The 14264-nt window shown below is 37.3% G+C and overlaps 1 non-coding gene across 1 annotated transcript; it reads right to left on the bottom strand.

Moving 5' to 3' along the window:
• Window positions 1-13894: 13894 nt before the first annotated feature.
• On the bottom strand, window positions 13895-14001 carry LOC117803918. Its single transcript, XR_004628033.1, has one exon. It is a non-coding gene; the product is annotated as a U6 spliceosomal RNA (small nuclear RNA).
• Between the last annotated feature and the right edge of the window lie 263 nt (window positions 14002-14264).

Below are 14264 nucleotides of genomic sequence, written 5' to 3' on the forward strand. Positions count from 1 at the left end.
GCCCCGGTGGGGTGGGCGGAGTCGGGGGCGGAGGGAAGCGCCCCGCACAGCGCAGGGAGTGAAAAAAAGGCGCGGAGACTGGAAGAAGTAGGTTAGGGCCTAGTCAGGATTCAGAACCTGTCTATTCTGGCCAGGGGGTACCTTCCCTTGAGCCGGCCGAGAGCAGCCGCTCTACATTTGCCTCCATTGCTTTTGCCTCAATCCCGTTTGACTCATTTCTCTGGATTCCCCAAACATCCCAAGCATCTGGTGCAGCCTTTTGAAGTGTTACTAACTGCCCACGCTTCCCTCTCTAGTTGTTTATAATTATCGGCTGTTTTACACCCTCCCTCCCCCGGCCATTTGACGTTTGTAGCTACAGCACTAGGGATACTACTGGAAATTCTTGTTTGATGTTGGTTGTGGACAAGCTCCTCACTACATTTCACTATAATTACGTCTAATTACAAAGAAAATAATTACTGCAGTGAGATCTCTCAGCTCACCAGTTTCAGCGCGCTGTGGTCTTGCCAGCTGTTCACTTGGGTAACCTGGAAAACCTATCACAAATTACGGTGCGTAGAAAAGTACTCAAGAAAAGTTTGTTTTCTTCCTTCTTGTCACCCTCTCTCCCACCAGTTCCCAAGGCCCTTACCTCATTGTGATTTGATCCCTTCCTGCATCTATCTTTTTTGTATACCATTTAACCTGAAATTCCGTATCTAAGTATCTTTCTTATGACCATATACAGGTGCTATGTAATGAGTTTGCTTGCTTTCGTTAGAAATTATCGAGATGTAGAGTCATAGAGTTTTCTTGAAGATTAGAATGAAGTCTATGAAAAGAATGTTAAATAAAGGAACTTTATGAACGTTAACCCAAATCAGACTTATCTATTAACAGTTTTCCTCTTTTATGCATTATTTTAATGCAATATGTAATATGTATGTATAATGTAATATGTAATATTCAATATGTAATAATGTAATATGTAATAAACTTACGTGATTTATTTTCAAAACACTATATTCCCCCCTTACATTTAGTTATGTTAAATTTAAGACCATTCATTGCTGAAACCTGAAGTCAAATTCTGCAAACAAGAGAGATTATTACAAAATTTTATACTCGTTTTCATTTATTAAAGATCTATAGTCTAATAGTTCAGAAGTAAAAAGACAACAAAAAGCTAAATTATTAAAATGCACTGAAGTTCTGTTTGTTTGACTATCATCCCAACCATGAGTCTACTGAGAATTAGACCTTGTCTTTACCCTCTCTATCCCTTGCAAAACAAGTACCTTGGATATAGTAAGGTTGGATAGCTTCCTTGGCCCCCCAGATCCACTCTCCATTCTTTCCCATCTGCCCTGTGCCCTAGGGGCTGACTTATAGGGCTGACATCATTGGACTCACAGCTCTCTGGCTTACAATTGGGTCTGATGATAGGGAGACCCAGCAAGAGATCATCTGAGGGAGAAAAGATTGTAAGTCTACTTATTCTCCTGGTTCCCCTCCTATGAGGTCACTTGGGGCCCAGATCTCCTTTCCTTCCCCTCATCCCTTTGGGCCTGCAAGGAGTGATTGCTCTGCTATTCCCTGTGTTCCTCCTGTATTCCTTATGTTCCCCTAGATCTCAACCCTCCTCAAATGATCCTAATTTGAGTTTCCTATTAGAACCCTGACTGAGATACCCATAAAGAAGGTTTGTGGAAGGAAAAGGAATAATATCAGAAAATAAATCTCTGAGGCCTTCCCTCAGTTTGAAAAGGAAGAGGGCTGGCAATTGTTGTATGACTCTAACAGTATCAGAGGCTTGCCCTCCATTATCTCATTAAACACTTAAAAATACCACTTTAAGTCGTTATATCCATGTTATAAGTGAAGAAACTGAGGTTCAAAGGGGTGAAGAGAGCTCCCCCAGATCAAATAGAAAATTTGCATTCTAACCCAGGCCTTTCTAACTCCAAAGCCAAGCTTCATCTCACTGTAACTCTGTCAACAGATGTTTACTGAGCTCTTATGTATACCAGACATTATTCTAGGGGCTGGGAATTCCTCAGGGATTTAAAAAAAAAAATAGACAATAATTCCTCTCTTCATGAGGTTTATATTCTGGTTGGGGAAACAAAATAAAATAAATAAGTACCTAATTAATAAGATTAGGTATTGGAAACTGGAAAGGAAGAAAAGTAAAGTGGGAGGAAGGGAAATAACGTGAAAGAGAAGGAATGAAATTTAGGTAGGGTGGCCAGGAAGGCGTCAGCAAGAGGGTGACTGAGGAAGTCAGGGGAGCACCATGCAGATGCCAAAGGGAAGAGAAACATGAGGCCAAGGGAACAGTAAGTGGTAAGGCCTGGAGGCGAACGTGCCTGGTCTGTTATTTACTGAATAAAAAGAATTGTGTTTCTCCTGAATTACTCAGAAAACAAAACAAAACAAAAAATGCCTCAAGTCTCTATTTTAATTTGTCTATGGAAAGCCAACTGAAGATTCCAAGAAGGAAAGCATAGAAATTATCATTCAACCTGCAAATAAAAGGCAGAAGCCTTTATGAACAATTGTTAGCTGTAGGAAAATTTGAGATGTAGCTAAGGGTCACTCAGCTTCACTTAATTATGAAAGTAGCATAATCTGTTTCTGTGTCCAACCATTCCAATTAGAATGGAGATTAAGGGCACACTTTAATTAAACTAGCAAACAGCTCACCAGAATTCTCAACTAAATGTCCTAATAGAAATGTAAGAGAAATCTGCAATCTGAGACCCAGTTCCTGGGAATAACAAAACTGTATTTGTGTCACCGAATATATATACCATAATGTTTTATGAGTAGAAAAATATTAACACAAAAATTTTTTCCTTGTTATACTTGTTGCTGCTTTTTATTGAAATTCATTTGTTACTCTTTTTTATCATTTTTATGTGTATTTGAAAAATAATACTAATTAACAACTGTTAATCTTTTTCACTATTACCAGGAAGAGTTTGGGGCATAGAGAAAGCTCTGATCAAATATATTACATTATGTAATTTTTTTATTTGCAGGGAAACTTGGAAGTATTTCAAGAGGCAACTTAACAAAACATTTTCCTTGATAATGTTTCTCTTTTCTAACCTAATTTTATAGTGAGCTGCAACTAGCATGTTGCTGTTGAATTCAACTACTATCCTCTTTTATCATAGCAATCTTAAACTTTTATTTCACTTATTTGTTTCTCTGACCAAACCGTAAGCCTCTTGGGAGTAAGAACAGTATCTTATTTGCATATGTCATCTCAAAAGTCTGGCATATCAGGTAAATACAAGAAACATCTTTCTTTTTCTTAAGGAGTTTATTAATTTATTTTAGAGAGAAGTGGGGAGGGGGAGGGGGAGAAGGAGAGAATCTCAAGGGGACTCCCAGCTGAGCATGGAACTGGATGTGGGGCTCAATCTCACAACCCTGAGATCATGACCTGAGCCGAAATCAAGAGTTGGACGATTAACTGACTGAGCTACCCAGACGCCCCAACAAGAAACATCTTAAAATGAGTTTTAAAACAAGAAGCCTAGAGGTAGGTGTTTCTAGGTTTGATTAATTCTTTCATTTACTTCTGTTTCCTGCTCTGCTGTGCATAACAGACTCTCCCTCTCCTCTCAAATGATAGCTGCCAAAGTTCCAAGCATCACATGAAGACATGACAATGCCTAGCAGCAGGGAAAAAAACATTCTAGAAGCCCCTCTGCAGATTTCCCTTCATGTCCTATTGGCCAGAATTGTGTCACACAACCATTGCTAGCAAAGGAAATGGACCATGAAAACCTATTCAGACCAACGGTGATTCACCCCATGGAGCTGGGTTTGTAGCTGAGACTGGGAATGGACTTCCCTGAAGCTTATGGCAAGGAGAAGCATGAGAGAAGAACAAAATTGGGATTCTATTATTGAGGGGGAAAATGGAGGAATGGTTAGTAGGCAATAGCCTACAATTTCTGCTTATGTTTATAAGTTCGTAAAATATTATAGTCACTGAATAAATGTTTGTTGAATGAATGAGTGGATTTCCATACAACAAAAACATCAGGAATTTTAAGACACATGGGTAGTTGATAAACTACATAGTAACTGAAAGTTAAGTGTGCCATTTGTCATTTTATTTCCTCTCAGTTCCAAATTGCCTGTTCTGTTAAAATGGAGCTAGGTTCTTTAAATCTTTTTCTTTATCAAATAGAATAATGTTAAGCTCCGTCAATAGAGAGCCATGGAGAGACACTGCAAAAGAGCTTTCTTCCCTGATTTGTATGTCTTCCGCTGGCCGACTCCGGCACTGGGGACCGCTTCCCTGGGGCCTGCAAGGTGCGCTGCTTCTCCAGCAGTGGGCTCTTGCGGTACAAGGTCTCAGCAGCACTCAGCGGTCAACAGTCTCTCTCCCCACCCAAACTTGCTTCTCCCTTGAGCAGTTTTGGGACAGAGTGTCTCCAGTGAGAAACCTCACCATGAGCAGTTTTCCCCAGCAACCTAAGAGAAAGGTTTCTGGAAAGTTCCAGAGGGCAGATTTTCAGCAAGTTCCACCAGCATGGCACCACAGCAACTTCTCTGACATTCAGTGAGACATAATTGTGCCCTCTCTAACAAAGTCTGTATCTCAACCCCTGGGGACCTTTTTTTGGGTGCTGTGTCTCAGCCTCAGGTGGAGTAGTTCTGATTTCTGCTCTTCCTGTATTCTTTAGGGTTCTCTTTGCCTCTCACTAGCCAATCCCTCGTTACTCCAATACCCTACTATATTTAATAATTTTTTATATTAAACTTTATCCATTCAAATAACCATGCGGTTTCTGTCTCTTATGGTTTCTCTATCAGACTAGACCTTGACCCATACAGAGAATAATAGCAAAGAATTTCAGGCCCAACGGTAAACTCAGCAAAGAAATGATAAAAATTAGATTGATTCTATTTTCAGTTCAATACGTAATTATCTACACCAACAGTTCTCAAACTTTTTGGTCTTGGGACCACTTTACACTCTTAGAAACTATGGAGAACCTCAAAGAAGTTTTGTTTATGTAGATTACATCTATCTATATTAAGAAATTAAAACTCAGAAATTTTTAAAGCACAAGAGTATGCAAGTACACATTCCGTTAGCCATCCGAGGAATGACATCACCACATGTCATGTAGCATCTGGAAAATTCCACCATACGCTCATGAGAGAATAAAGTGAAAAAGGCAAATAACATTTTAGCATTGTTCTGTAAATAGTCTTGATTTTGTGAACCTCCTGAAATAGTCTTCAGTATCCCCAGAAGTACCCAGATCACACTTTGAGAAGCCACTGATTTACAGTGACTATATTTAAACACAATAACTAGGACCAATGAGGGAAAAGATATGGAAGATGCGGTCCTTGCTCTCTAAGAATGCAGTCCACTTGTAGATATAAAGTGTATATTCATACAAGAGTAAAACAGTTTAAGCCTTATGTAGTAAACTATCAATAAATTCTGTCATTCGGGAAAGTGCTGTAGTTCCAATTAATATGGTCTAGAGTTCAGCCAAACAAAAATGCCTTCCATTTTACAAAATCCACCCTCCTTATAACATCACTTTTAGGAAAAAGAAAGAAGTTTCTGTTATATGCAAAGATAAGTTCCAGAACAAGCTGAAGATACCTCAAATCTTCACAGCAGTGATTGGTTAAGACACTGAACACGGAGACAGAACTAAGGAAAATAAAAGAACCAAAGCAAGAACCTGGCAATCTCCATCAGTTAAAGCCTTTCCATGGCTGGCCTTTGTCACATTAATATAAGGAACTTAAGCTCTAGAAACAGATCTGTTCCATGTTCATAATTTCTCTTTTTATATTTTTGGTTTTTTAAATTACTTTCTCTACTTGCCTATGGTCTCTGAATAATTTCTGGTCTTGATTGAACTAAGGAGAAAGAAGATGTGCTTACTTCCAGGCCAGGAAAGCTAAGAAAATAAGAATAGTCCTAGACATATAGTGGTGACAGCAGTTAACACTGCTGGGAAACTGGACAATGAGACTCAGGGCAACAGGATAGGAAGGGGAGATAGATATTGAATAGTCAAAGAAGCTGCAGTAAAATTGAGCCATCCTTAAGCCAGTCTTGGCATGTGACACAGTCAAATCAAACTCAAATCCAACTCTCATGGAAATGAGAGGAAGGACATATATGGCACATTCACACAGCACAACTTCCTAAGAATCTATATGCATCTTTCTCCCTTTCTCCCATGTTTTCATGACAGCCATCCATTTTGCTTCTCCCTTGCTCACCAAACTCCTGCAGTCCATCCCCCCACCCCACCCCCTTGCTCCCACTTCCTCTCCTTCTCTCCTGCAGTTTACCTCCCTTTGCTGTTACTTCAGACCTTTTCCTACCAAGAATAATCTGACCTCCTTCTCTTCAATTCTGTAGCTCTTCTAGCTTACTCATCTTTGACAGCACAACATAGTTCTAGGAGACAAGGAATGAAGGATTCTTCCTTAAAAGGGCAGGGGAAGCAAGAAGAAAAAGACTGTGAATACTCAAACGTTAATATTTTTGTTCCTATCAAACATTCTTTGAATCAACATTTTTTTTATTAAGTTGTCAGGCACAGACAATGAGGTATGACCTCTACCCTGAAACTACAGGGTTTTCCTATTTACAAGCTTCCCCGTGCTCCTTTTTTTGGATTCTTTTCCAAGGGGAGTGATTACTTTACGAAAGGTAATTTTTTGCTTAATGAAGTGATTACAAAAATTAGCCATGGAAAACCTTTACATAGTTAATTTCCCTCAAGCATTTAAACAATAATTTCAATTTCAGTCTTCACTGAGAAAGAGGGTAAGATGACTGTGGTTTCTAAAATTTCTTTTGAAACAAAAACTCTAAGGCATTAGAAAAAGTTATCTTAAGGGCACCTTATTAATAAGTCACTATAGACAGAGGACTGTTAGATTACCACTTTATATTAAGCCACAAATGAAGGGGAAGGAGAGTAATAGAGGAGATTCTAGACACCACAGGTTTATGCCTAGTAAAGTGAAATTATTTTTAAAAACGTAAATCAAGAGTAAGAGCATTGGGGGCGCCTGGGTAGCGCAGTTGTTAAGCGTCTGCCTTCGGCTCAGGGCGTGATCCAGGTGTTCCCGAATCGAGTCCCACATCAGGCTCCTCTGCTGGGAGCCTGCTTCTCCCTCTCCCACTCCCCTGCTGTGTTCCCTCTCTCGCTGGCTGTCTCTCTGTCACATAAATAAAATAAAATCTTTAAAAAAAAAAAGAGTAAGAGCATTGAAAACAGATAAACATAACATTAACTATTATCTGTATTAGTTATCTATTGCTATATAACAAATTGCCCCCCAAAATACCAACTTAATATAATGCACATTTGTTGTCTCCTAGTTTCTGTAAGTCAGGAATTTGGGTGCAGCTTAGCAGGGCTCTCCAGCTCAGGATCTCCCAAAAGACTGCGGTCAGGATGTTGATCAGGGCTAGTCACCTCTAGATTTAATCTGTAAAGTTAATGTAATCCCAATTTGTTAAAAATCTCAAAAAAAATTTTTTAATAGAATTTAAAAAGCGAACTGTCAAGCTCAAATAGAAGAGAAATTACATGAAAAGCACCCATAAGTTTTTGAAAGAAAGAATAATGAAAAGATTTGCCTGCCAGATGGCAAAACACATGATAAAATTGTGGTAACTAGGTACATGAAAAGACGCTCGACATCACTAATCAACCATCAGTAAAATGCAAATCAAAACCACAGTGAGATACCACCTCACACCAGTTAGCATGACTATTATCAAAAAAACAAGAAATAACAAGTGTTGGCAAGGATAGGGAGAAAAAGGATCCCTTGTGCACTGTTGGTGAGAAGGTAAATCAGTGCAGCCACTATGAAAATAGCATGGAGGTTTCTTAGAATATTAAAAATAGAACTGCCATATAATCCAGCAATTCCACTTTTGCATATTTGACCGAAGAAAATGAAAACAGTCACTCAAAAAGATATATGCACCCCCATGTTTATTGCAACATTATTTATAATAGCCAAGATGTGGAAAACCCTAAGTATCCACAGTGAATGAATGGAAAAGGAAATGTGGTATAAATACAATAGAATATTATTCAGCCATAAAAAAGAATGAAATCTTGCCATTTTCAACAACATGAATGGATCCTGACAGCATTATGCTAAGTGAGATAAGTCAGAGGAAGACAAATACCTTACTGTATGACTTCACTTACATGTGGAATCAAAAACAAACAAAACAAAAACCAAGCTCATAGATACAGAGAACAGATCGGTGGTTGCCAGAGGTAGGGGGATGGGGGAAGGAGATCAAAATATACAAACTTTCAGTTATAAAATAAATAAGTCATGGGGATGTACAGTGCAGCATGGTGACTATGGTTAATAATACTAAATTGCATATCTGAAAGTTGCTGAGGAAAAATCTTAAAAGTTCTCATCACAAGAGAAAACATTTTGTAATTATGCGTATGACAGAGAAACTAGACTTATTGCAGTGATCGTTTCACAATACATAACCATATCGAATCCTTAGGTTGTATACCTGAAACTAATGTTATAGGTCAATTATATCACAATAAAATAATTGTGGTAATTAAAACAGTGTGGTATTAATTCAGACATAGATAAATTAATGTATGTAATGAATAATGAGCCCAGAACAGAGCCATTTTTATGTGGAAATATTGTTTATGATAAAATGACATTTTACATCACAGGGGAAAGAATTAATGACTCAATAAACTTTATTGAGACAACTGACTATTTGAAAGGAAAAAAAAGGAAATACATACACACATACATACATACATACATATCATTACATCTCTATTTATATACCCCTATATCAGGCTTCTTTATATTGCAATCAATTGAAGACCCAGCCCAAACTGCCTTGCTCAACAAAGGGCTCATTTAACTGGGTCTAGAGCAGACTGTAGGATTGCTTCATTTAATGGCTCAATACTGACACAAAAGACATTGAGGGTTTTGGTTTATTTGTTTTTCAATTTCTTTTTCTGTCTCCGGGTTCCGACTTCTGTAACGTCGTTACCTTTGTCCCAAGGCTAAAGAGCTGCAGAAGTTCCCAGCTTCAAATCTACACACCAGGCTACCCCAAAGGAGAAACAGCACTATCTTTTGGTATCTCCCATCAAAGAGGGAGAAACCTCCTTTCCCAGAATGCTTCTGCAAATTCCCTTCTTGTCGCATTGGCTCAAGATGTCAGGTTGACCATTCCCTAACGTGCAATGATTTGGCTTGTGCTTGAACAAATGATTGACTTATCTTACTAAATCAGTGTGGAAAGCCAGACAGAAATTCCGTTTTGGTCTAAAATAGCAGGGCCCTCTCTTAGAACTAGGAGTCGTATCAATTTCCACTATAACTGCCCCAAACGGAGGAAATGCCATTTGCACAAAAGAGGGTAAAAAGAAATAGCACAATGTCCACTATGATATCATATCAGAATAAATTCCAGATGCATTAGAGATCCAAATGGTTAAAAATAGGCAAATGGGATTCTCTACCCTCAAAGAAGTAGAGAAGAACTCCTCACACCTTAAGTGTGGGCTATACATAGTGGCTTCCTTCCAAAGAATATAGTATGTAAAGAGCAGGAAACAAGTTACTTTTCAGTAGAGAAACAGAACCTCAGCCAGATGATCAAGGTCAACATCAAGAGTGATAAGTCATATTGGTTGTATGTACCCTTGATCTGATGTGTTGTGAAGGATACTTTACCTTGGTGCTCTTTCTTCTAAAACCACAAAACCCATTCTCATTATGAGAAAAGCATCAAACAAATCCCAACTGAGGGATATTTTACAAAATATCTGACCGGTACTCTTCAAAACTGTTAAGATAATCATCAAAAACAATTAAAGTCTGAGAAAATGTCATAGGACAGATGAGGCTAAGAGACATAAATATTAAATGTAATGAAGTATCCTAAATACATTGGGAGTCTTGCAACAGAAAAAGGACATTAAGTAAAAACCTAAGGAAATCTGAATAATGGATAAACTTCTATTAATAATAACATCAATATTGGCTCACGAATTGTGACAAACATCCCATACTAATTAATGTAAGATGTTAGTAACAGGGAGATTGGGTTTGGGGTATATGGGAACTCTGTTCTACTTACACAACTTTTTTATAAATCTGAAATTATTCTAAGATTTAAAGTTTATATTAAAAACATTTAAAAACACATTAAAGACCTCCAAGATATGTTTTAGAAGAGCACATGAGAGAATATTTTAATACTTTAATTAATAACACAAGAAACAACAGGTGTTGGCAAGGATGCTGAGAAAGCGGAACCCTCCCGCACTGTTGGTAGGAATGCAAACTGGCTGCCATTCTGGAGAACAGTATGGAGTTGCCTCAAAAAGTTAAAAATAGAGCTACTCTACAATCCAGCAATTACCCTAGTAGGTATTTACCCGAAGGATACAAAAATACATATTTGAAAGGATACATGGACCCTGATGTTTATAGCAGTGTTATCAATAATAGCCAAACTGTGGAGAGAGCCCAAATGTCAATCAACTGATGAATGGATAAAGAAGATGTGGTGTGTGTGTATAATATATCTCCACACAATGGAATATTAATCAGCCATCAAAAATAATGAAATCTTGCCATTTGCAATGACGTGGTTGGAGCTGTATTACACTAAGTGAAATAAGTCAGTCAGAGAAAGACAAATACCACTCATCTGTGGAATTTAAGAAGGAAATCAGATGAATGTATAGGAAGGGGAGAAAAGAAGAGAGAGGGAAACAAACTGTAAGAGACTCTTAATAATAGAGAACAAACTTAGGGGTGATGGAGGGCGGTGCATGGGGGATGGACTAGATGAGTGATGGGTGTTAAACAGGGCACTCGCAATAAGCACTGGGTGTGGTATGTAAGTGAAGAATCACTGAATTCTACTCCAGAAACCAATATTGCACTGCATATTAACTAAGTAAAATTAAAATTTTAAAAAGAGAATATTTTTATAATCCCAAGCTAGAAGATCTGATAAGAAAAATGTAAAACTCTGAAAGCAGAAAGGAAAAGCTAATCAGATTTGACTACATAAGAATTAAAAACATTCATAAGAAGAAAGGTAATAACCCAAGTAAGTAGATACCTAACAGAATGAAACAGAAGTATCTTCATACATATGAGATGAAGAATTAATATCTAGAATACAATGAGATATAAAGAAACTAATTGGGGGAAGACAATCTAAACAGACAAATGGGCAAAACATCTCAATTTACAAAATCACAGAAGAAATTCAAATAAATGGTCAGTAAACATGAAAAAATGCTCAACCCTACCAATTATCAGGAAAATGCAGATAAAGCAACAGTAATGTTTATAAGTCATCCGTTTGGGAAAGGAAAGGGAAGGGAGGGGGAAGTAGAAAGGGAAAGGGGGAACAGCAGTAGAGAAGGCTATGACAGACTTTGAGAGCAACTTCGCTTTATTAAAAGCGTAACATTAAAACATGCACAGCTGCTTCAAGACTTCAGGAAGCCAAGAAAAGACAAGCTGTAAACTGTGCTGCAAAGCTTAATACAGAGCTTAGTGAGGTGGAATGAAAACAATCACTACCTTTGTTTAGGGAAATATCTTGATAAGTTTCTTTGGGTTGGAAAGGTGGCACCCCAAGACTTGCTCTATAAGAGGCAATATGTAAACAAAGAGATCTGGAATCAGATTTGGAAATGTATATAAGTTCCAAATGTCTTTGGATTCCAAAGAAAGACTCAGTGAAGCACTAAAATAGAAACAGAATTAGATTTGACCACCATGCCATTGAAATGTATTCAAGAAGACACTAAATGGTGTTAAGGTTAGGCATATTTTAAAAACTTGTGTAGAATTTCATCTTTCCTTAAAACTTAAGAGCTGGTAATTAGTAGCTAGCTAATATCAACTCTAACTTTGTGGAGTGATTATTTTTGCAGGAAAAATACAGCTGTGGGAAAGTGTAGGCTGTAAGCCTTAGTTGTCCACAGCTGGAGGAAGCCTAGTTTTTGGCATGCAGCCATGTCCAAGCTCAACCACTTACCTGAGGGCACCAAATTCTAGGCATAGTGCCTAGAAGGAAATAAATAGCCTCATATGTTTTAATTTATAAAGTCATGGCAAGCATCAAATATATGGATATGGTTCATTTAAATTTACTCCACAAATATAAGAATATTAGCAAGAGAGCATGCCCCTTCAAGCTTCAAGAGGCAACGTTAATATTACTAAAAGAAAGTGCTAATGTTTTATAACAGGAATTCACAAATCCATGCAATCATATAGGTTGAAATTATAAATAAATTTAAGCAAGATTTGAGTATTGTTATGGTTATAGTTATTTCTGGTATCATCACAGACTATGGATACATCATAAGATTTTTTTCTTTAAGGAGAAAGAAATCTCAGGCATGTTCCAAATATTTTTAAAGTGTCATAATGGAAAATAATCACTTTTTTTTCACAAAGCCCCACTTTATTATTAAATATTTCTCCATGGTCAGTATCATCACCTTTATTGCCACCACCATCAGCATCAATACAGACTAAACACTTTCTTTATGATAATAGCTTTACATGAGTTTTCTTATTTTTAAGTGTCAAATCCTATAAAATGCAAATACCTCCAGATGCTATTACTAGTTAACACTGTAGCAGTGATCAGAAAGCAAGATTCCTTGGGAATAGAAACCAAAATATAAAATTTGGGAGTTAAAGGTGGAAAAAAAAACACAATTTTCCTTTCTTCACAATTTTGTTTAGGATGAGAACTTATGTACTCATAAAGCTAGGACAATTCTAAGATGTTTGTTATGCTGTATTTTTAGTTGGCTCCTTTTTATAAAATGCTTCAGGGTAAGTCATCAGAGAACCTATTGAATACCAACAGGTACAGAGCACTTTCTTAAGTGTTATGATTAAATATTTTTTACTTAGAAAGACATAATCTTCAATCAAGAAAGTCTGGGAAATAAACAGTATTAAGGTAGGATAAAAAAAAAAAGAAGTAGTATCAATAGGTATACATCCAAAGCACAATTGTTCTGAACATTTTGATTAAGCTTTTCATTTAATCTTGCAATTTTCTTTTTTTTTTTTTAAAGATTTTATTTATTTATTCGATAGAAATAGAGACAGCCAGTGAGAGAGGGAACACACGCAGGGGGAGTGGGAGAGGAAGAAGCAGGCTCATAGTGGAAGAGCCTGATGTGGGGCTCGATCCCATAACCCCGGGATCACGCCCTGAGCCGAAGGCAGACGCTTAACCACTGTGCCACCCAGGCGCCCCTAATCTTGCAATTTTCAAGCAGCATTATACCATAAGCATTTTCCATGTCATTAAATAGTCTTTGTAATTATCGTTGTAATTGGTACACAGGGCTTTATGATAATTTACATGCTCCATTTTTAAAATTTAGGTTGTATCCAGTTTTTCACAATTATGTATAATGTTACAATGCACATTTTTAAAATTTATAATGAATTTAATTTATTTTTTAACTTAAATTCAATTAATTAACATGTAGTGTATTATTAGTTTCAGAGGTAGAGGTCAGTGATTTGTTAGTCTTAGATAACACCCAGGACTCATTACATCACGTGCCCTCCTTATGTCCATCACCCAGTTACCCCATCCCCCCACCACCCTCCCCTCCAGCCACCCTCAGTTTGTTTCCTATGATTAAGAGTCTCTTATGGTTTGCCTCTCTCTCTCATTTCATCTTGTGTTATTTTTCCCTTCCTTCCCCCATGAGCCTCTGTTTTGTTTCTTAAACTCCACATAGGAGTGAGATCATGTGGTAACTGTCTTTCTCTGATTGACTTACTTTGCTTATACAATGCACATTTTTTAAAAAATATGGACCACTTCACAAATTCACACGTCACCCTTGTGCAGGGGCCGTGCTAATCTTCTCTGTATCATTTCAATTTTAGTATCTGTGCTGCCAATGCAAGCACAATGTTATAATGCACGTATTTGCATAGAATCTGTTTTGTTTTAGAACTATTTTCTGAGATAATGTCCACAAACAAAATTAATGGGACAAGAAGCATGAGCAGTTTAAGGCTTTTGGTGTATTACTATCAAAAAACTGCTTTCAAAAAAACATTTCCATTTACTCATTTGGAAATATAAATTATTAAAGACTTTTTGGAGAGTATCTTTCGAAATAAAAATGCATATATGCTTTGAACCAGCAATCCCACTTCTAGGAATCTTT

Source organism: Ailuropoda melanoleuca, chromosome 9, assembly GCF_002007445.2.
Source record: "Ailuropoda melanoleuca isolate Jingjing chromosome 9, ASM200744v2, whole genome shotgun sequence".
Taxonomy (NCBI): domain Eukaryota; kingdom Metazoa; phylum Chordata; class Mammalia; order Carnivora; family Ursidae; genus Ailuropoda; species Ailuropoda melanoleuca.